The sequence below is a fragment of the Protopterus annectens genome, chromosome 2.part1 (assembly GCF_019279795.1).
Source record: "Protopterus annectens isolate FY-2018-M chromosome 2.part1, PAN1.0, whole genome shotgun sequence".
Taxonomy (NCBI): domain Eukaryota; kingdom Metazoa; phylum Chordata; order Ceratodontiformes; family Protopteridae; genus Protopterus; species Protopterus annectens.
The window spans coordinates 1,005,791,537-1,005,814,830 of NC_056729.1; positions in this window are offsets into that span (position 1 = coordinate 1,005,791,537).

The following is a 23,294-nucleotide window of genomic DNA, read 5'->3' on the forward strand; positions in this document are numbered from 1 at the left end:
CCTCTTCCTTGATGATGCTGTGGACCAATTCAACTCCATCTTCTTAAACACTCTCAACTCCCTAGCCCCTCCCAGAATTATCAGAGTCAAATCCCACTGTTCACCCTGACTTACCAAGATGACCTGATCTCTCATACAAAACTGAGATTCTGCATGGAAACTTTGGCAAAAAAAAACAAATCTCTCATATTCTAACAAATATACTGTGTGTGTGTGTGTGTGTGTGTGTGTGTGTGTGTGTGTGTGTGTGTGTGTGTGTGTGTGTGTGTGTGTGTGTATATATATGTATATATATATATATATATATATATATATATATGTATATGGAACTCCATAACCTGGCCAAAAAACACATAAACATTGATAAAAGAAACTTCTACTACATGCCCCTAACCACACAATTTAGAAATCCCAAAAAATTCTGGTATACAGTCAACCAAATTCTCCACCCCAGAAACCCCTCTACACCAAATCCCTGCCCTAATAACCCGCCCCAAGAAACTGCTTCTATCTTCAGTACTTACTTTATCAATACCATATGTAAACTTATGCCTGTTTCCAACCCTATCAATCCCTCACCTCCCAGCTCACACCCACAACAAAATTCTCACCAAGTCCTATCCCTATTAACATCAAAAAGCTTCTTTACAAACTTAAACCATGCTCCCCATCAGCTAACAACCTATCTTCTCTCTTCCTAAAGACTGCTGCCCACTCAATTGCATACCGAGTATCCATACTCATTAACCTCTCAAACTGTGAATCCATCGTCCCAATTCCTTGAAAGAAATTTCACACCATACCTATCTACAAACCTGGGAACTCTGTAGAACTCTCTAATTACTGCCCAATTTCCATACTCTCTCCACTCCAAAATTCTAGAGAACTGTGTCCATAAAGAAACCTTGTCTTATCTGATACTAGAAAACCTCATCATCCCTACCCAGCATGGCTTTCGCCCCCACCACAGCACCACCACCACTCTTATCTCCTTTACAAACTCCATCTCCCTAGCAAGAGACAATAATGAATTAGTATCCTGCTTCTTCTTAGACCTCTCCAAAGCCTTTGACACTGTCTCCCACTCCATCCTCCTTTCTAAGCCAACTCAACTAAACCTCTCCCCCTCAACAATTTCCTGGTTTACTAGCTACCTCACTAACAGACAGCAATCAGTCAAATGGCTCTCAGCCCTATCTCCCTTTCTCCGCATAAAATGGGTGTCCTCACAAGGCTCCATTCTAGGCCCCCTTCTTTTTAACATGTTTACTAACCAACTGTACACATCTTGTCCTCAGTAATCCTTCATACAGTATGTGGATGACTCCATTATCATCACCATTGCCAACAATCCCTATGATTTGCTTTCCCTGACTCACATCTCCTTTAACCTCACTGAAACTTGACTGACAACTGTCTCATCCTTAACCCTAAAAGGACAAAACTCCTTCTATTCCTACTCAAATCTCTCTACCGTCTTAAATCTTCCTTCACCATCTCTTCCCTAAACAACACCATCATCTCAACTAAACCTCACACAAATCTACTTGATGTAATCATTGATGGCCAGCTTAAATTCAGTCTCCATCTGCAGAATTGTATAAAGAAAACCTACCAAAGCTTGGCTGACTTTATAGAAACCAAAGGTTCCTCACCCTTAACCAAGAATCTCACTTGCAAAGGCTTATCTTCTTCCTAACCTGCACTGCTCTCAAGTCCTCACAACCTTACCATCCACTCTTCTATCTAAACTTGAAGCTACATATAACAAAGTAGCCAGATTTGCAGCTAGCATGCCACCTAAATCTTATCACTGTCCTGCTGTCCAGAATCTCAGCTGGTTAGAACTTTCTAACCAACTCACCAGCTCATATATTCTCATCTTCTCATAATCCACACCATGCTAAATAACCCCTCCTCCTACCCTAGCATATCCTCTCTTGTCTCCCGCTATAACCCAGTATGCCCCCTCAAAAACTCAGAACAATGCCTCTTACAGATTTATAAACTGAAAAAATCACTAGGACAAAACCTATATTGCTATCTTCCTGCTCTATCATGGAATAAGCTTCCCATGGCCCTTAGAAATATCACCCATGCACAACAATTCAAGACAGCTCTCAGACATTGTCTACATAGCACCAGGAGATGTCACTGTAACCATCCCCCCTAACATTCCTACCCCTCCTTCCTACCCCACCCTCCTGTCCTCCCTTAGGTTTCCCCCACCCTCACATTCCTCTGTATTATCTCCCTTCCCACATACATACAAACTATTCTAACTTCATGAGTACTAAAACATTTTACTACTCCCTTCCTCACCCCTCCAAATTTTCCCCAGTAATTTTACACTAATCTTCCTTCTCCATCCTCTACATTTCTCTTTTATTTCCCTTCTACCTATACTTGACAAACTAACTTCTACGTCTCTACTGCTTAACCACCTATAACAAGTTCCTCTGCATCTTTGCAACCTTGCTCTTACCAAATGCTCCTCATTATCCACTTTTAACCTGAAATTCCATTTTCAATGACATCTCTTCTTGTAATGCAATTGGTCTTGAAAGTTTTTTCTTGTATAATTTGTTTTGTGAACCTGTGCATTTTTACTTCTGTACGACAAATGTATGACTTGCATTATTTGTCCACCGAATTTAGATATTGTATAATTTTTGTATAATTTTCACTTTGGAGCTTTTTTCTCTGGCCTCCACTGAAAAAGGGCACAAGATCAGATGGACTAATGCAGTCAACAAATGTCACATAAATAAATAAATAAATTCTGGTGGAGCGAATCCTTTAGATAGGATAGCATGAATCACAGACTGCATGATGTATCAGGGATGAACACTTAATAGTGAAACAACCAGCTGAATGTGATTTTGTCACTTTGACTAATGTCATCAAAAGGGCTGTCTAAAGAAGGATAATAAGTTTTTTTGGGTGGAGCTTAGATGGCTGAGTGAAAGCAACAACTTTTTAGAGCTCTGCAGTTGTAGATTTCTAGTCCATTGCCTTAACCACTCGGCCACAATTACAACACCCATGGATATATATACGCACGCACCAAGTGGACTGGAGTGAAATTAGAACCCCTAACCTATCTAGTCTTATAGGTTCATAGGTGTGTACTAGGCTAATGGCCCTGGAGCCTCTACAAGCCTAGCCCATAGAAGTGCCCTGGCATTGTGCCACCCAACATTAGCTCCCAGTGCCTCTATCAAGTAGAGCCACTGGAGTGATCCCCGGCGTGAAATTTCTATTTCCAATCCACTCATCAAGATTTCCCTTGAAGAGGGCCAGTGAGTTGCTTGGCTTGACATGTATGGGAAGTGTATTCCAGAACATGGGCAGTCTCTGCATTATGAACCCTCCAGCATGTTCTGTTGATTGTGATAATGAATCTGAGGTCTCTGGAGCATGTGGTGCAGAGGGACTGGGATATTTTTAGATGTAGCATTTCTAACAGAGCTGGGTCAGACATGGCTTTGTACATCAAGCAGAGATCACCTCTTAGTAGACAATATAAGAGAAAATAGCTGGAGTTTTTTGAGTCTCTCCATGTAGGACATATTGTTTAATGCCTAGGATCCTCTTCATGAGGTACTTCTGCGGCCTCTCCAGCTGTTGCAGGTGTCTAGTGAGGTACATCCCAAATGGGGCATTATAATATATGACTGGTCTAATGCAGGAAGAGTAGAGATAAATGATGACCTCTTTCTTCCTGGATGCAAAACCCTTGGTAATGAGATGTGCCACATAGAATGACTTCCTGACCACAGTGGAAATGTGGTGGTCAAAGGAGAGGTTGCTGTCAACCTGTGTCCGCAGATCTCTTATAACGTCTTCAGCATTTAGTGGGCTACCATCAATGTAGTAATTACTTGGAAATGTGTTTTTCCCAAAGGGGATGATGATGCATTTTTTGGCATTAAGCTTAAGGCCATGGTTTCGACACCACTCATTGGTCTCAGTGAGGCATTTTGTAGGATGTCTGCATGACTTGGGGAGTCAATAATGGCTCCCAGCTTGCAGTCATCTGCAAACTTGGTCAGCCAGAGTCCCTCTGTGTTGGCCTGGACTTCTGAGAAGTAGATGACAAACAGGAGAGGACCCAGAACCAATCCCTGTGGGACTACACTCATAACTGGTCAGCAGTCTGACTTGGAGGACGCTACTTTTACACTGTGGGTTCTATCTGTGAGCCAATTTGCAACCCACCTAATGATATAGGGGTTGATGCCTAGTTTGGTGAGTTTATCAATAATTCCTGAGTGAGGAATGGTATCAAAGGCCTTGGCCAGATTGAGGTACGTATGAACTGCCTTACCTTCATCCACAGCTCTGGTGACTGAATCAAAAAAGTCAACAAGGTTGAGCAGGCATGATCTACCTGTCACAAAACCAAATTGCATGGGATCTACAGTTTGGAGATTTCCTATATCCTTTTTAATTAGGTTCAGGATGATGGACTCCATAGCCTTACATATCAGACTCATCAGGCTAATGTATTGATAATTTACAGGTTCTGTAGTCGCTCCTCCTTTATGGAGAGAGATGACTGTGCAACATTCAGTAGGGACAAAGCCTGATGTGAGGCTGTGAGTGAACAGGGCACATAGATGTGGTGCCAGTTCACTTTTGTAATTCATGTAGAATACAGCCAGGGATATTGTCAGGTCCCATGGAAGCCGTATTGTTGGCCTTGGACAATCCATCTTTAACCTGTGCTGCAGTAATGCTGGGTGCCTGACATTCTTCCGGTATTGAGATTGGTGTTTTGGGGGGTAATGTTGGCACTGAATCTGTTGGCCAGTATGTTGGCAATATCTGTTGGCTGAGTACAGGAAGTACCATTGTGCAATAACTCAGAGCAAATCTGGGTATTGCCTTGGAGATTCTTGATATAACTATAGAAGGCTTTGTGGTTGTTTTTAGTGTCTGCTGCAATTCTGCCTTCATAGATGGCTTTGGAGGTTTTGATGAGGGATCTCAACTTTTTTTTGAGGCTAATAAGGGTATTTTTCCAGTCTTGGGACTTCACCTTTTTCTGCAACAGTTTCTTCCTCCTGATGTATAGTTTATTAATGGCATGGGACCACCAGATTGGCTTCCTTTTTTGGAGGAGAGCGCCTTGGTTCTTTTGGGTATGGCTACTTCCATGCATTTATGTATGTGTTTGTACAGTGCATTGGTGTATAATTTGGCAGTCATGCATCTATTTTCCATTGGCATGGGTGCCGTGAAGTTAGCCACCTCTGTTTTTAGGAGTCCAAAGTCAGCTTTGGAGAAGTTTTTCATGGTGGATACTTTTGCAGGGGGTGTGGGCGAGATGCAGATTTCCATGGTGATTAATTTGTGGTTGGCTCTAACAAGGGAGGAATTGACTATTGGTGTAGAGCAATGGTTGCCCATGTTAGTAATAACAAGGTCAAGGATGTTGCTTCCTTTAGTGGGGCTAAGAATGAGCTGGTCCCAGGCATTGGAACTGATGAATTCTAGGAAGCGTTGGGCCAGTGCATTGGTGCATGAGTAGTTTTCCCAGTTGATGGAGGCGTAGTTGAAGTCACCTAGTATGAGAGTGTTGGGTTGGGTCTTAATAGTTTCCAAGGTGCTTAGGAATGTGGATTGAGAGTCTTGGGACATGGTTGGGGACCTATATCAGGCTATGACCTGAATTGCCATCTTACCCAATGTTAGTTGTACCTGTAGTATCTCAGATGCATTATGCTGGGCTACTAGTCTGGAGGTGTGCATATCCTTTATGAATATGGTGACACCCCTGCCTTTGGAGCTTCGGTGAATGTTCTGTGGCCAAAAGGTGTGAAATGAGTTATAGACTGGTAGTGCAGGGGTGCTTTCTGCTGCTTTAAACCAGGTCACCATTACAGCACAAATGTCAATATTCTCCATTTTGAGGAGTTCTTTGACCGAGTGCATCTTGAGATTTAGATTTCTAGCATTGAGCAGCATGACCCTCAGATTGCATTTATTTATAGCTGTTATAGTGGTAATTTGGTCTTTGGAACACCGCGTAAAAAAGGCACTATAGGGGTGGCAAGAGCCTTAGCCTGTACCTGGAAACCCAGGGGTGACAGATGCAGGCCATCTCTGGCAAAGCATCGAGGTCTGTCAATCATGTCATCCCAGACAGTTACTGGATCCCCTTAAAATGACACCAGAAACTTAGCCAATTGTTGAAGTCAATCATTTTCTGTTTGTACTGCAGTATCATTCTGGGTGATGGTAGGATGCTGCTCAGGGCTAGGATCATATCTACCTGGGCCACATAATCTGAGAGCTCCACCATGTCTCTTTTCATGTAGTCCAGGGAAGTGCATCTCAGGTCATTCACACCCACATGGACAATGACAGAGTCATACTTGTACTTGTTGCGGCATGAACTGAGTCCGTGTGTTATGTGTCAGATTCTGGCACCTGATAGACAGCTGACCTTCTCCTTATTCATCCTAGTGAGTGTGACATTAGTGTGCCTCACTATTGAGTCACCTATGATTATTGTATTGGGCAAGCTGTTTTGCCTTAGGGACTTAGCTTGAGGGGCATACTGTGTAGGTGAGCTATGTGTCTTGTGGTTTGTGCTGTGCTGTGGTGATTGAGTGCATTTCTGCTTTGGAGGTCTCTGCTGTTTGGGTAGATTTCTATTGAGAGCCTCCATGAAGGTGGGTGCGTGGTTTGTGTTTTTATGTGAGAGCTTATGTTATATTTAGAGAGAAAGCCAGGGAATCACGGTACTTATCGCATGTGCCACAGCTTACATCTATATTATATCTACACAGGATTTTTTTTAAAACAGATTTTTTTTTTATACTAAAACAGTCTTATATACTCAGTCTTACATATATCCAAACCTTGAGAATATTTGTCAACATTTTCCTGTCAAAATATCCTGGAAATGTAAAACTTTTACTGTGGGAAGATGAGCATTTTATAGTATACTCATACAGGTATTTCCTATAAGAGAGACATGCAGCAAGTGTGTCTAGTCTTTAAGAACTATCTTTAAAAATGGATGGATTCCAGGAGAACATAGAGTATATAAAAGAAAATAGTCTCAAGAAAACGGCTATATTTATGGAAATGTTACAGCAACAACAAATGAAAATTACAGATTTGGAAACCACCTTAACTGATATAGACAATCAGCTCAGAGAAGAAGAAATACAAACATACCTTATAAAAAACAGAACATTTAGATGCAGAACAAAATTGAAGACCTAGAAAACTAAGAAAGAAAATATCACATAAGGATTTTTCATCTGCCAGAAAAAACTGACAGTGGAGACATAGTTTCTTTCCTGACTGCATGAATGAATACCTAAAATCATAAATCTCCTTGAAGGACTTTCTTATGGTATCAGCAGGGTTCATCAAGCTATAGATAAGCCAATGCCTTCTAATTCTTTATTACCTCTGAGATCAATAGTTATAAAATTTCTTTCTTTCCTTAACAAAGAACTGGTCTTAAAATCTACATGGCCAACTGTTTCTTTGAAATATGGACAAAACATCACAAGATTTGATATTGATTGCTTCACTAAAACAATTGAACTAAGGAAAATGCTGCCCATTAATCAAAACCCTTAACCAAAATAATACAAATACATCTAGTTTTTCCTGCAAAAATAAAAATCCATCTTGAGTGGCAGTAAAATCTTTAATAACATGGAAGATGCAACTGTTTATATCAAAAATAACAATGTCATATCTACCACTGAATAAGTGGACTTGATGTTTCCAACCTTAAAAAGAACCTCTGGAAAAAACAATCTGGACAGATACAAGAAAGAAAGGGAAAAATGAATCCAATTGTAAACACAGCAACAATATGAAATATATGAAAGTCATGAAGTTACAAAATATTGTGAAAAGTTGATGTTTGTGCTTTTTTCTGTTAAAAGTTGTTATAAGTGCAACATTAAAACTTAGATTTAGTCATACAAGAGTATGCTAAAATCTGAGTCTTTCTAGTTTATGTTTCCCACACTTGGAGCAAGAGTCGCTCAGTAGTTTCAAATGCAATGCTGTATCAAGCATTATGGCAGAGGCAATATCATAGATATAGTTAAACCATTTCACATACTTTGATGAAATGCAAGGTTATGCAATGTGATAATAGAAATATGTATATATCATGAATATATAGTTTTACTTCATCTAAAACACTTGAAAAAATGCAGAAAATGATTTTAAAGATACAGAAAACAAAAGATAAGTAAACACAGAAATATGAAGTGCTGAATAAGAGTAAAGGGGCATAGTTCTAAAAAGAAAGCTTGAACTGATATGACATGGTTTACTATTAACTATCATAAAGCTTACATAAACATATTATGAATAGTCCTGTGCTTGTGTAATATGAGATGGATGATTATAATATTAACAAATAAGGGGAAGAATGAGGGTGGACAGATAACTCATGGCAACATGCTTACTTATTTTAATTAAATAAACAACTAAACATATACGCATCAAACAATAGAGAATAGGAAATGTTTTAATTCAAGTTAAATTCATTGGAAATTGATTTATGGAACACACTATTATAAAAAAAAACTTTATAATAAGATGTCTGTTTTAAACATAAAATTTACTCATGTTTAAAAAGTTATTTCTATTTAATTCAGTTTTATTGAAACCCCAAGGTGTGAGTGCCTTGTTTTCTCTTACTCTCTCATATTTAATATACAAGTTGAACTTTTTTACTACATGCTTAAAATGACAACTCTAGAGTAGTCTGCTTGTCACATGTTCTTCTTACTTTGCTCCTCTTTATTGTTTATATTGTTTATTGTTATTTATTGTAACAATCATAAACAAATGAACTCTGAGTAGCATAATCATAATAGAAAGAAACAAAGTAGAAAATAATGTGGAAGGAGCCATAGTAGAAGAGAATGAAAGAGAAGTGAAAAGAGAAGAGGATAAAGAGAGGAGTAAGAATGAATTAACTGAAAAGGAGAAAGAACAAAAATGGGGAAATATTGAAAATAAAGATAAGAAAGAAAGGAAGGATGGGAATCAGAGAAAGAAGAGAAAAAGAAGAGAAGAAAAGAGAAAAAGAAAGGGAAGGCACAAGAAGAAAAATGGGGTAAAGTCAAGCAAAAGAGTAGGAAGGAAGAACAGAAAAAGAAGAAAAATTGAAAAGAGATAAAGAGGAAGGAAAAAAGAAAAGAAGTGAAATAAAAATGGGAAATAAAAGAAAGGGGAAGGAGAAAGAAGGAGAGTGGGGGAAGGGGATGGAAAGTGAAAAATAAGAGAAGAAAGGGAAAAAGAAAGAAAATGAGGAAAGGAAGGGTAAAGAAGGGAGAAGGGGAAATAATGACAATAAGTCTACTGGACAACTTATTAATAACCACAGTGCTCTATTTCTTGTATAGGTTTACTTTATTTGTAGTCAGAAAGTGAAAGTTAGTCTAGTGTGTCTTCTTTATTGCCAGACTAGGAATGTGGATAATTCCATGTATTCAGTTAATGTCTTTATTAGATATCATTCTCAATAATATTCTCTTGCATTGCCTGAAACATTTCTCTTTGTTTTTTTAGTCAAGTATAACTGTTTAGGCATTGTATTATTCAATGTTGTATTTAAGTGTCAAATATGAAGTGTCAGTGATCTCTTTCACGTTTATGCCACGGAGCTGACTTTATTATCTGTAAATTTTAATGGATTAAATATTCCTGAAAAGTGCACATTTGGTAAAATATCTAGAAATAAATGAAGCACAAATCATATTTCTTGAAGAAAAACACTTCAAACACTTAGATAAAAATACATGGAAACCAAATAACTATACAATATTAGTATAATTGACTTTTAAATCTAAAAGAAGAGGCATCACTATTATATGGAGAAATGGTATACAGCTCCCTAAGATTATTTATAAACATGAGTATCAAGAAGCTTTTTTCTTGCTTATTATTTTACAATATAGTAAGAGAATATGGACCCTAATCAATATATATATTGGTTTCCTGAGATGGGAGTTAAATTAGCTAAGAAGGAACTAGATTTTATTAGTAATAATGCTAAAGGTAACTTAATAATAGGTGAGGACTTACGTTGCATATTTGATGACTCAAAAATTAATTCCAGAAGGAAATTAAGTTTAACTTCCACAGCAGATGCATTACAAATAAGAATCTTTTAATTAAAAGACACTTTCAATATGAAAGACAAAACATTTTTAAAGTTTGCCCATTACTCTCTTAATTATGGAAACCAAACCAGAATTGATAGAATTTTAATTTCACAGGATATTGTTTCTAAAGTAATAAATTTCAAGATAATCTCGTCTCTTATCTGACCATAATGATCTTATTTTAAAAATTGAAACAGACTTTAAGAAGTTACCATCAATGTCTACAATACCTGCTTGCATAACTAAATTAAAATAATTTAAATCCTGGCTGCTTTCAGAAATAGAAAACTATATGCAAGTTAACAATTCAGATGAAATTAACAAAATTACATTGTGGGAATACTTTAAACCACGCATTCATGGTAGATGTATAGCCTGGTAGAAAAGTAAACTAAAAGAGTGGGCTAGACCTCTTTTAAATACTTGTCTTAAGCTAAAAGTTGCTAAAGATAGATATAAAAACAATAATATAGCAGTTAAAGATGAATTAGCTGATTTAAACAAAAATTATAATTAAATCGTATCACATAAAACAGAATTAGTGCTGGAAATATGAAAAATGGCTTCATATGCTATGTCATCAAAATATATGAGTAGTATAGTAAGAAGACTTAAACTTCATTCCAAAACTAATTGCAATTCAGAAAAAGACAGCAACAATGATAATAAATTACTTACATATATTGTAAAAATATTAGAAGCATTGAGACAATGTTATAAATCTTTAAACCAAGAATCAAAACAAATGGATATAGAAATGACATCAATAATTGATCAATCTCTTCTAACAAAATTACTCCAGAGGTCAAACAAATCTCTCTTCAAAAGTAAGAAATAAAATAAGGGAGATTAAATCCAATAAAGCTCCTGGAAATGATGAAATAATTTCCAAAATTTACAAGTTATTCCCCAATCATTCATTTTCCACATCAGTCTGTTCACATCAGTCTGTTACTGATATCCAACTAAATATAACAATTCATCGCTCCTGAAAATACTCTTTGATCACTCCAGTACTCAAAGAAGATAAAAATTGTCAACTATGTTCTTCAAATAGACCTATTTCTCTTTTAAACAATGATTGTAAGACATTAATGTCCATCCTTGTAGATAAACTAAAAATAACAATACCTCCAATAATCAATACAGATCAGACTGGCTTTATATTTAAAAGGCAGACATTTGATAATGTCAGACAGACATTTGATAACATTAAAAAATAACACTTATAGATATTATGAACAATAGAAAACAGTAAGCTGTTTCATTAGCTTAGATAGTGAAAAAGCCATTTAATCTTTAAAGTAGAATTATTTATTTAAAACCCTTAATCTATTTGACTTTCCCTTACAACTGATTTAATTTTAATTAATTATATATATATATATATATATATATATATATATATATATATATATATATATATATATATATATATATATATATATATATATATATATACTTGATATGGTCGACATTTCACAATGTCGAAATTCATATCGCCAAGACCATATGATCGACATTTGAAATGTCGACCATACAAGTAGAACATAATAAACAAAAACAAACTTGCCTTAACACTGCAAGCAGGGGGGCTTCGCCCTCCTGCTCCCCATGTGGGGGGCTCCATCCCCCACACCCCCCGAAACTTAAATATACCAACTTGAAGATTGCATTACAGTGCTGAAGTGGAAATCTTTCCATTCCGCACTGTAGGGAGATGCCGGTTCCCCATGGTCGACATTTCAAATGTCGATCATATGGTCTCGGTCATATGAATGTCGACATTGTGAAATGTCGACCATTAGAAGGGGACCCTTATATATATATATATATATATATATATATATATATATATATATATATGATAAAGAATATGTAAAGTTTGGTCCATTCTCATCAAGTTATGTTCCCTTAACCAGAGGTACTAAAGAGGGATGTCCATTATCACCTAAATTATTTGTATTAGGCATTGAAATATTAGCAATCTTAGTTAGGACCAATCTCAAGATAAAGGGTATTGAAACCAATAAGGAAAACAACTCTAAAATTATGCTTTTTGCAGATGATATAATGTTAACACTACAAAATTCAAAAGAAGAAATTACACCATGTTATTAAAGAATTTCAGAGAATTTGGTGCAGACATTTTAACAATATTAAATCAGAATTCTTATTTACAAATTAAAAAGGCAAAACTAAAATCAACTCAAAATAATACCACTATTAAGGAATCAACATTTCTAACATGCTTAAGAGTCTTTATAGTAAAATCTTTAAAATAAGCCAAAAACTCAAACTATGAAAAACATTATAAAAACCATGTCCAATCAAATACAGTCTTGGAATAAATTAAGTATCCCCTTTGAGTATACACTATAACTAATTCAAATGGTAATCTTCCCAAAATTCTGTATATAATACAAACCCTGGCACTTCCTCCAGATAAAGTTCATATTAAAAAATCAATAATTTTCTATTAATTTTTTAATGGTTTCTGACTAGACCTAGAATAACCCCTAAACATCCTCTGAGACTTTGGTCTCTTGGTAGTATTAATTTCCCAAATATAGAGATATATGCAAAAGTAGCAAATTTTAAAATCAGAATTAACTAGCTAGATACAAATCATAATGTGAACTAGTAAATGTTAACATACTCACTATTCAATATCAATAAATTAAAAATCAGTATTAATCATAATGACAACACAATTAATCAATTTTGGGTACATTTATGTAATAATACACAGTTTGGTATTTTCCACCATTTCAATCCAGTTGCATAAATTTTATATTAAAGGCATTTACAAATATAATAATACATAATCTTGATCTAAAATCTGGTTTGAAACACTTATTCTATTCAAAATATCACAAAAAACATTTACAAGGAAACTTCTGAACAAAAACTTAACATATCGGAAAATAAAAGATTGTAATGTTGGTACCAATATCTTAAATTCAGATGTTTTGAATATTATTTGTTTACTTTTAATACAGTCCCTAAATGTTATTCTTGAATAAAAATAAAAAAAATAATCACAATATAACTTCTTTTCACCTAGATAATACAGCTTTAGATATTTGTTGTGCTAAATAGTGAATTCTAATTACCTACTTGGGTACAAAATGTAGAGAATAATACCATTCTAACCCTCCCCTAAGATGTCACTGCATCTAACTCAAGAGTTACACAGCAGCTTACTGCTTCTCTCCATACGCAGTAGCAAAAATGTTGTCATGCATGGTGAAACATTTCTGATATAATAAGTTTGCAGTAGACTAAGCACATTTGTGTTACATTGTCTTTGAGAGGTCAAAGAGGTCCATATTGGAAAATAGATATAATGTCAGGCGATGACAACAAAAGCTGCCCTTAACATTAATCTTTGCTAGCTGTGTATGAGGCAATGTGTCGGCTCCCTTGCTGTGAGGATTAATAATAATAATAATAATAATAATATTATAATAAATCCTGACAAATATAATAAGGTGCTTGGGTACAGAACATACTCAAGAACATCATCCTGCATTCAAGGAATTTTACTGCATCACAATTTTGAGTTACCCAAGCATTTATACCTCTCTGATGTCAGATAACCATAAAACTAAATAAACAAATAGCCACATAAATGTATATCAGCCTGTTGTTATACACTATTTCCACCTTTTCCAAACCTTATGAAATATCACCTGACTCTGCCTTTGCTTTGCGTTCAGCTTTTGACTGCCCCCAAACAACTGATGTTAGCAATCACACCGGATAGTGATCATTCAAAAACGTGAAGAAACAACAGGTAAAATCATATGCCTTAACTTGAGTCTAAAGCCTATTTTTCAACTGCATAGAATTTTGTAGAGCATCCAGGATTTTGTGCCATAATTTTGCCCTGTCACACAGAAAATTGCTGTTTTTAGTAAAACAATAAAGATCACAGTCTGCCAGTTATGGCTTTGTGTACATTTGAGCGAAGAAGTTGGGAAGTATGTGCTAAAGCTATCTCTTAACTTCAAGCCCTGCAACAGAAAAAAATAATAAATAATAATAGATGCAGTAACCGCCATTACAGTTGCCCACACATGTATCTAGTATTCTACCAGTACTTTGAATAATACTGCAAGATAAAGACTGAAGCATCTGCTCCTTCCACAGTTTGCATTTCTCTAGTAGTAAACAGTGCAGCAACCATAAAAGTTCAACTAGAAAAGAAAAAACAGCAAATGCACTGTGTGCAAAATTCCATCTCTGTGTCTTGGAAATTCACCTCTATTCAATGCTCATAACAGTCCACAACACCTTCAATGAAACCAGGTAGAAGTGAATAAAAGTTTATTGTAATGCCAACAAACAAAGAATGGTTAAGCGCTTTCACTTGAATGCAACAAGCTTCCTCAGAACACCATAGCTTGCATCACAGTTGTTCAAATAACTTTTTTGGCGCCAAAATTCAGTTTGAAATTTTAAAGCTGTATACACATCCTATAACCATTATTCTCTGTTCATAAAATCTTAAATAATATTCGTATTATTTCTAAAATCAATGTTACATATGATATATATTGATAAAATGAACAAGTTAAAAAACTGAAAAAAATTTAACAAAGGCATTTGCATCTAGATCATATCAAAACATGTTTGAAAAACATGTAACAATGTACCTTATAAATAGTTCATTTTAAGGCCAGTAGTGGTTTGACAGATACAGTGTCATTTAAACCTGGTATAGTCGAAGCATCCGTGTATATTTGCCACCAAAATTTTTTATATAATAATAAATTATTAAAGTCACCTCCTCTGTTATTGGTGTGCACAATGTCCACTATACCAAAATTAAAATAATGTTTGTCACCATGTTGTTTAATATGCTTATACAAGGCATTTTTTTCATCCTTCCTTCTGATGCTATAAAGGTGGGAATATATACGTTTATTTAAACTCCTTTGAGTCTTACCTATATAGAATCCTGAACATGTTCTACAGATGGCAATATACACCACCATTTTATTTGTACAGTTGTCCCCACAGAATTTAATTCTAGTGTGTTTGTAATTATGCAATTTCACACTGTCTCCCTGAAATATGGTGTGACATTTTTTACATGCCCCACATTTTGCAGTTTTCATGTATTCTGTCTTCTTAATAAAGATACCCTTCTCTAAAATGGATTTTATGTTGGCCCCTACCTTGTAAACAAACCTTGGGCATTCACCTAATGTGGGTGCTATATCTTGATCAGCAGATATTATATGCCAGTTATTCATCAGAATCTTTTTGACTTTACCTGAATATATGCCAAATTCCAAAATGCAAGATTTACCAAAACTGCAAGTTTCAGACTTCATATCATGCAATATATCCACAGTAGAAACAGTAGCTGTCCTATATTTTTCACCCAACAAAGGCTTGTACTGATTACCCCATTTCTTCACAACATAATTACTTACATTTTCCATGACTTTAACATCATACCCTCTTTCCTTGAATAAGGACGTTATAAATTTTACCTCATCCAACATGTCCTCATACCATGAGGTCATCCTAACTGCTCTAATAAGCTGACCCTTATATATATTCGTGAATTGTTTCTTCGGATGGTAGCTAGAATATTCCAAATAACTATTCGAAAAAGTGTTCTTTCTATAAATTTTGGATTTAAACTCATCCCCTGTTTTTGACACAAATGTGTCTAAGTAAGCCACACCTTCGTGACTACTAGAGGAGGTAAATTTAAAAAAATTACTGCTACTGTTAATGTATTGTAAAAATAATGCTAGCTGTTGTTCTCCACCATCCCAAATCAAATATAAATCATCAAGGTATCTGACGTAATATTTTATGTATGTCATAAAGTGACTATCTAAAATAGTCCTCTCTTCCCATTCAAGCATGACCAAGTTGGCGTATATGGGAGCACAAGCTGCTCCCATAGCTACGCCTTTGGTCTGCTTGTAATATTCTCCCTCAAATATAATGTAATTATGCTCGAGAACAAAAAATTACTGCCACAGTTCAGAGGTAGAACACAGCCATGACAACAAGAATTGTATTACTGATACTGGTCGAGGGAATACTAACTGTGAAGAAGATGTTTTAAGACTGTCTAATTTGTCGACATATTCAACAACCATTGCTAACGGACAGGGTTCCTGTAAAAGTACTGTTATGGCAAAAACTACACTACAACACACCATATGATCTAAACCCACCTAGGTGGGGGGCTGGACTGCCTCACACCCCTGATTAAATATACCAACTCTGGAATCACACTACAGTGGGGAAAAGGGCATTATTCCTTACATCGGGCAAGTGTTTACTTGCACTGGGAAAATAGATACAGTTCAGCATTGTGGGATTCACTATTCTGTTCTTGAGCATTTGGTCTTTGGTTTTTACAGAATGTTGGAAATGTAAAGTAGACCCATAATGACATTTATTTATTCATATTCATTATTTATTTATTGGCATTTGTTTACCATGAAAGTCTGACTGGCATAGGTGCACTTTTTCAGCAGAGTCCCAAGGAGAAAAGTTCCAAGCTATCATATTTAATTCAATCAATATTTACAGTCAAACATTTTATAATGCAGTTTCAGTGAATACATAGCATTATAGTCAGTTTAATAAAATTTGTGTTGATATTCACAAACACTAAATTTACAAGCCTTGTACTAAGACTTTATAGAAATGTGTTGTATAAAATAGGAGTAGTTTAAGAAATATAATAGAGTAAGGTATTAGAGGAGATAAGCAAGTTTGAGTGTTAACAAAGAAACAGTGATGAATTATTTACTTGGTTGTGTTGGCACAGTGGCTCAGGGGATAGCATTGTTGCTTCACCTCAAGAAGTTCCCTGATTTGATTCTTGGCTGGTGTGCCTTCTGTGTGAAGTCTACTTGTCTTATCTCTGTTCACGTGGGTTTCTTCCAGGAGGTCTGGTTTCCTCCCACATTCCAAAGACATGCAGTGGATAGATTGGACACTCTAAATTGTCTATAGTTATGAGTGTGAGTGTGAGGTATGTAAGAACTACCATGGCAGGGCTAGCCACCCAGAGGTGTAATCCTTAGCTCTAGATAATTGACACTGTGGAAGTAACACCCTGACCCCATGTGCAAAGGTGGAAAAAAGGGGTTGTAGATGGATGGATGGAATAATGTGAGGTATTTGAAAGTGATAAGCTGGTTGAGTGATTTAGTGCTTTAAAGGGAGGTATAAGGAATGGGATAAAGGGTGTTGGAGAGTTATGCCCAGATGAGGAACAGGGAATGAAGCCAGGAGGCAAACAGGATGTCTTTTAATAATGGTTTGAAAAGATGAAGGTGTGTGAGAGACCTGATTTAATATAGAAACTTTATTCCAAGTTCTAGCTATGCTATTGGAATAGAGACTGACCCCAGCAGCCCTTTCTGGTTTGTAGATGGTAAGCTATTGTTTATTATTTGACTGAAGGGTATGATTTGGAAGATAGTATTGGAGTAGGAGTTTAATTTACTCAGTGTAGGGTGCCTAATTTTTGATAGGTTTTCTTCATGCTGTTATGAATATGTGAACTGAATTTGAGATTATTGTCAATTGTCATTTCAAGTAGTTTTGTATGTGGGGTAACTTCAGTCATGATATTATTTAAGGAAGAAATTTTGAAATTTTAAAGTTGTTTCTTTTCATGGAAACAGGATTTTGGAAAAAGAGAACTAATTTAGTGTTTTTGGGATTTAGTAGCAAGTGATAATACTGTAGCCAACTTTCAACAGAGTTAAAGACTTCTTGAGTAATTTTCTGAAGATGTATTAGGTTTTCAAAAATGCAAATTAGAGTCGAATCATCAACATATAGTATGAGGGAAGCTTGCTGAGAAGATTTCTGTAAATTGTTAGTGAATATATTGAAGAGTAGGGAACTGAGAATGAAGGCTTGTGGCACACCAGTATTGACAGGAAAGAAGGGAGAAAAAGTGGAGAGCCATTTAGAGCCATTTAACAGACTGCTATCTATTGGTAAAGTAGTTGCTAGATTGAGGAAAAATGGTTGGTAGAGTACTTTTTGGGATATACTAGATCAAAAGCTTTAGAGAAATTAAGGAATACAGAGGGAACAAGTTTGCCTTCATCTCTGGCTTTGTTAATAGTTTTAGTGAATGTTAATAAGGCCGTGGTGGTGCTATGGTTGTATCTAAAACAATGCTGTGCGGGGGTCAGGGGATTTTCCTGAATAATATGTTGAAGAAGTTGCTTGTGAATGCACTTCTCCTGAATTTTTGACAAATGGGATAATATGGTGATAGGTCTAAGAATGATTATATCAGATGATGTTCCTCCTTTAGGAAGGGAGATGATGAAGAATTATTTTTCCATAGAGAAGGAACATACGAATCCTTGATAGATTTATTAATTAGAAGAGACACAAGATAAGCTATGGCAGCCAGCCTGAGGTATTCTGCTGGGAGATTCTCTACTGAAGGAGAACAGAGTTTCCATTTAAGAAGTAGTGATTTGATGTAGGAGGTTGGGATGTTTTTTTTTGGATGAAATAGGGGGTGTTTGCTGTAAGATGCATGTCAGGATTGTTGGGAGGAAAATCTTTAGTAAGGGCTTTAATGCTGTCTATAAAATGTGTGTTAAATTGAGCAGCTATCTTGGAAGGAGTACTATTTGGGGCAACATTAGGAGGGTTGGATGTTCCATGGTGGAGTATATTATTAGTAGAAGACCAAAATTTTTAGGTTGGAAGACTGATTTGGTAAGGGATACTGATGCAGATTTTCTTGTATCCAATAATCTGTCTTTTAGTATGGCTGTGTAGTTCTTGAAAGTGTTTCTAGTTTTTGGGGAGGTCTGTATTCTAAACATTCTTTATGAGCCCTATCTTTTTCATACATTAGGTGCCTGCTTTGAGTGGATAATCAAGAAATATGATTATTCTTTATTCTTTTTGTTCTAGTTGTAGCCAAACTATTGATGGTTTTCAGGAAAAATGAATTAAATTTGTGTACACCTTTGTTGAATTGAAGCACTTTTGTGAAGAAACCACAATCAGGAGGTTTCCTTCCACAAGGAACAATAACAGGACTGGAAAGACTGGAAAAAGAAAGATGATACCAGACGTAATGAAGAGTGGGAATGCAGTTGTGAAATAATAACAGTTTTCCAGACACAGATGCAAAAAGAGTACCCCAAATGTCAGCAGGCATTTGCAAAAGTGTTGCGATAACTAAACAAATGGCACATAATAATAGATTTGCTACCACCAGAACAGTAAATACAGATTAAGTGCAATCACCTGTAGTGAAAACTACAGGCAACAAAACTCAATATAGCTGAGTTTCTCACAGTTAAATCAGGTACGGGACAGAGCAGGTGTTGATATTATGGCTTGGGACAAGCACTGACATCAAAGCAGGCAAAGGTTTGGCTACAGACATGGCACCTTCAGATTTCGTGCATTCCTATGATGTGGTGCAATAACTGTAAATAAAAAAATAAAAAACAATCTAATGATCACAACTGCTGTGTGATCTTCCTGGACTCCCTGAACAAGAAGAACTGCAATATATTCTACTAATGACTAACTAAAAACTATTGCATCAGCGGGTGAGTGAAAACAGGAAAACTAGCCAAACTCAAAGTGGCAATGCAGTCCTGATACCCATGCATCATTCATTTCTTGATCATCTACTTACCCAGACAAGCTAACAATTTTGCACCTGGGGGTCTCCTGAATGGCTTTCTTATGTTTTCTTCTTACTGTCTGCTATAATATTAGGAAGGACTAGGAAAAAATAAAACAATAAAGAAACATTATTTTTTAACAGCATTTGTAACTTATAAGGAGAGACAAAAAAAAAAAAAAAAAAAAAAAAGAATAGGAGGCACATACTGACTGATAGATTATCAGCAGAAAACTTAATCCAGAAGCAATGGAGAAAATCTGTACTGAAGACAGCAAGAAATGCAATTGATGGTAATTTACTTATTCCAACGGTAACTGGACAGGGATGGTGTGCTATATTTAAAGAAGGTTGATACCAAGGGGTGGGACAAGTTATGACTTTACAAAGTAGGTGTGGTTTGCAGCAGTGATCAGTAATTTTGAACTGGCCAAGGCCTCTGATACCATTCCCCACTCAGGAATTACTGATAGACTCACCAAACTCCCTATATCACAAGGTGGGTTGCAAATTGGCTCACAGATCGAACCCACAGTGTGAAAGTCCCAGACTCCAAGTCAGACTGCTGACCAATCACTAGTGAAATCCTACAGGGATCGATCCTGGGTCCTCTCCTGTTTGATGTCTACTTCTCAGAAGTCCAGGCCAACACGAAGGGACTCTGGCTGACCAAGTTTACCGACAATTGCAAGCTGGGAGCCATTATTAGCTTCCTAAGTGATGTAGATATCCTACAGAAAGGTCTCACTGAGACCAACAACTGCTGTCGAAACCATGGCATTAAGCTTAATGCTAAAAAATGCATCATCATTCCCTTTGGGAAAAACTCAATTCCCACTAATTACCACATTGTTGGTAGCCCACTGAACACTGAAGGTTATAAGAGATTTCTGGGGACACAGGCTGACAGCAACCTCACCTTCGAGCACCACATTGCCACTGTGATCAGAAAGTCCTTCTATGTGGCACATCTCATTACCAAGGGTTTTGCATCCAGGAAGAAAGAGGTCATCATTTCTCTCTACTCTTCCCTCATTAGACCAGTCATTGAGTATAATGCCCCATTTGGCATGTACCTTACTAAACACCTGCAACAGCTGGAAAGGCCACAAAAGTACCTCATGAAGAGGATCCTAGGCCTTAAATACATGCCCTACATAGACAAACTAAAAAAACTCTAGCTTTTCTCTGTCTCATATCATCTATTAAGAGGCGATCTCTGCTTGACATACAAAGCCATATCTGACCCAGCCCTGTTAAAAATGTTACAACTAAAGAAATCCCAATCCCCCTGCATCACACGCTCCAGGGACCTCAACCTCATTACCACAATCAACAGAACATGCTGGAGGGACAGGTTCATAACCCAGGGAATGCCCATTCTCCGGAATAGACTTCCCATACATATCAAGTAGATCACCTCACTTTCCCTTTTCAAGAGCAATATTGATGAGTGGATGGGAAATAGAAAGTTCACCCTGGGGATCACTCCAGTGGCTCTACTTGATAGAGGCACCAGGAACAAACATCAGCATGATGCCAGGGCACTTCTATGGGCTAGGCTTGTTAAAGGCTCCAGGGCTATTGGCCTAGTACACACCTGTGACCCTATGAACCTATGAACTATGGGAAGCAGTAGAAAAGTGATTTGACAAAGCCGACAGTACACCTTCCATACAGACAAAGTAAAAAAGTATTTCCTGTCAAATATTTTATAAAACATACTTTGCCTAACACATATTTACAAGCAGAAAGTAATTCTTCAACTTTTATTAAAAAATAAAATTAGAAGTCGATCAGTGAGAATCTGGTTTCAGAAGATGCTGCATTTATCCAGGAGATGGCAGCATTATATAAACTGTTTATCCTAAGGGGGTTACAATGAGAATTATGGAATGAATATTTTAAAAGACAATAAAGAAAAAAAAATACCCTGTATAGTCCCATACTGGGTCAGGAAATTGTTAATGCAAATGAAAGCTTAATAAAAATGAAAGATTTAAAGAGAAAAATAGTAGTAGTACTAAATCCTAAACATCACCCTAAACATCTAAATTACTTTTCTTTACCCCAAAACACATCTCTGCCAAAACAACAGTATCCACTATTTTATTTAATTATATAATTGTATGTAACTGATTTTTTAATTGAATCATTAGTTCTTTCTGGTGGGTATTTAAGGGGAATGCTTGGGTAATGCTTTTTATACTTCTTGAAGACTGTTTGGTCGAGGCGTCAAGAAATACATTGGATTCTGTTTGCAGTTTCTGTGTCATTGTGGAGTATCCACTATTTTCTCTGCCAGCATAAGCAAAATAGAACAAGTAAACCATAAAAATGTTTGTGTGCCATTATAGATGACCATTTGAAATTCAACCACTATGTATCACACATGGTTAAAATATTCATCAAAAACTAGTTACATTCTACAGCATAACAAATCTACCAGACTGACATAGCCAGAAGATGTATAACCTCTACTTTCTTGCTGCTATCTCTCTTTTATATTGCCCCAATCTTCACTAATCTTCAAGTCTCACAACTGTCTAAACATTAGCAATGTTATAACAAAATAGCCTAATTTGTAGTAAACTATAGCAATAGAACACATCACTGAAATCAGTGGATCTGCTTCTGTATATCTTCAGGATAAATGCCACTGTTGTCTTCAGCTTGCCATAATGTCAAACCATTTCAATTCATTCAGAATCCTATGCCCCACAACCAGTCTTCACTAGCACCAGAATAGTTTTAACTAGCATCTCCTAGCCACATACATAGTTTTTATGACACTTCCCACCCCTCACCACCACTATACTTATAATATCAACATTATGATAACTATATATATATATATATATATATATATATATATATATATATATATATATATATATATATATATATATATGGGTTCAATATAGAATCCTGAAATACTGAAATCCCGAATTTCAGTATTTCGAAATTCTATAGCCGAAAGCTTGAAATCCCGAAACCCTATAACCGCGAAATTTAAAATCGCGAACCTACACTACAAATACACCACACACATACATATACACACAATCTCCCCCACAATCAAACATACAATCCTACACTACAGACAAGCCCCCCTGCACCCCACTACTTATATATACTAACTCCGAGATCGCACAATCACACACGCAAAGGTAACTCACACCCACACATTTCACAGCCCCTTGCACACACACATCACAGCCAAAACACACACTAACATGCACTAAAGCCCCTAACCAACACACTCATACATACTTACCTGAACTTACACCTATCCATTCATACACCGCAACACCAGAAGCTCTGAACTTCAATATTTTGAATTTCGCGCTTCTGGTGTTTTGGGATTTCAAGGCTTCGGTGTTATAATTTTAAAATACTGAAATTTGGGATTTCAGTATTTTGAAATTATGAAGGGAATCCATATATATATATATATATATATA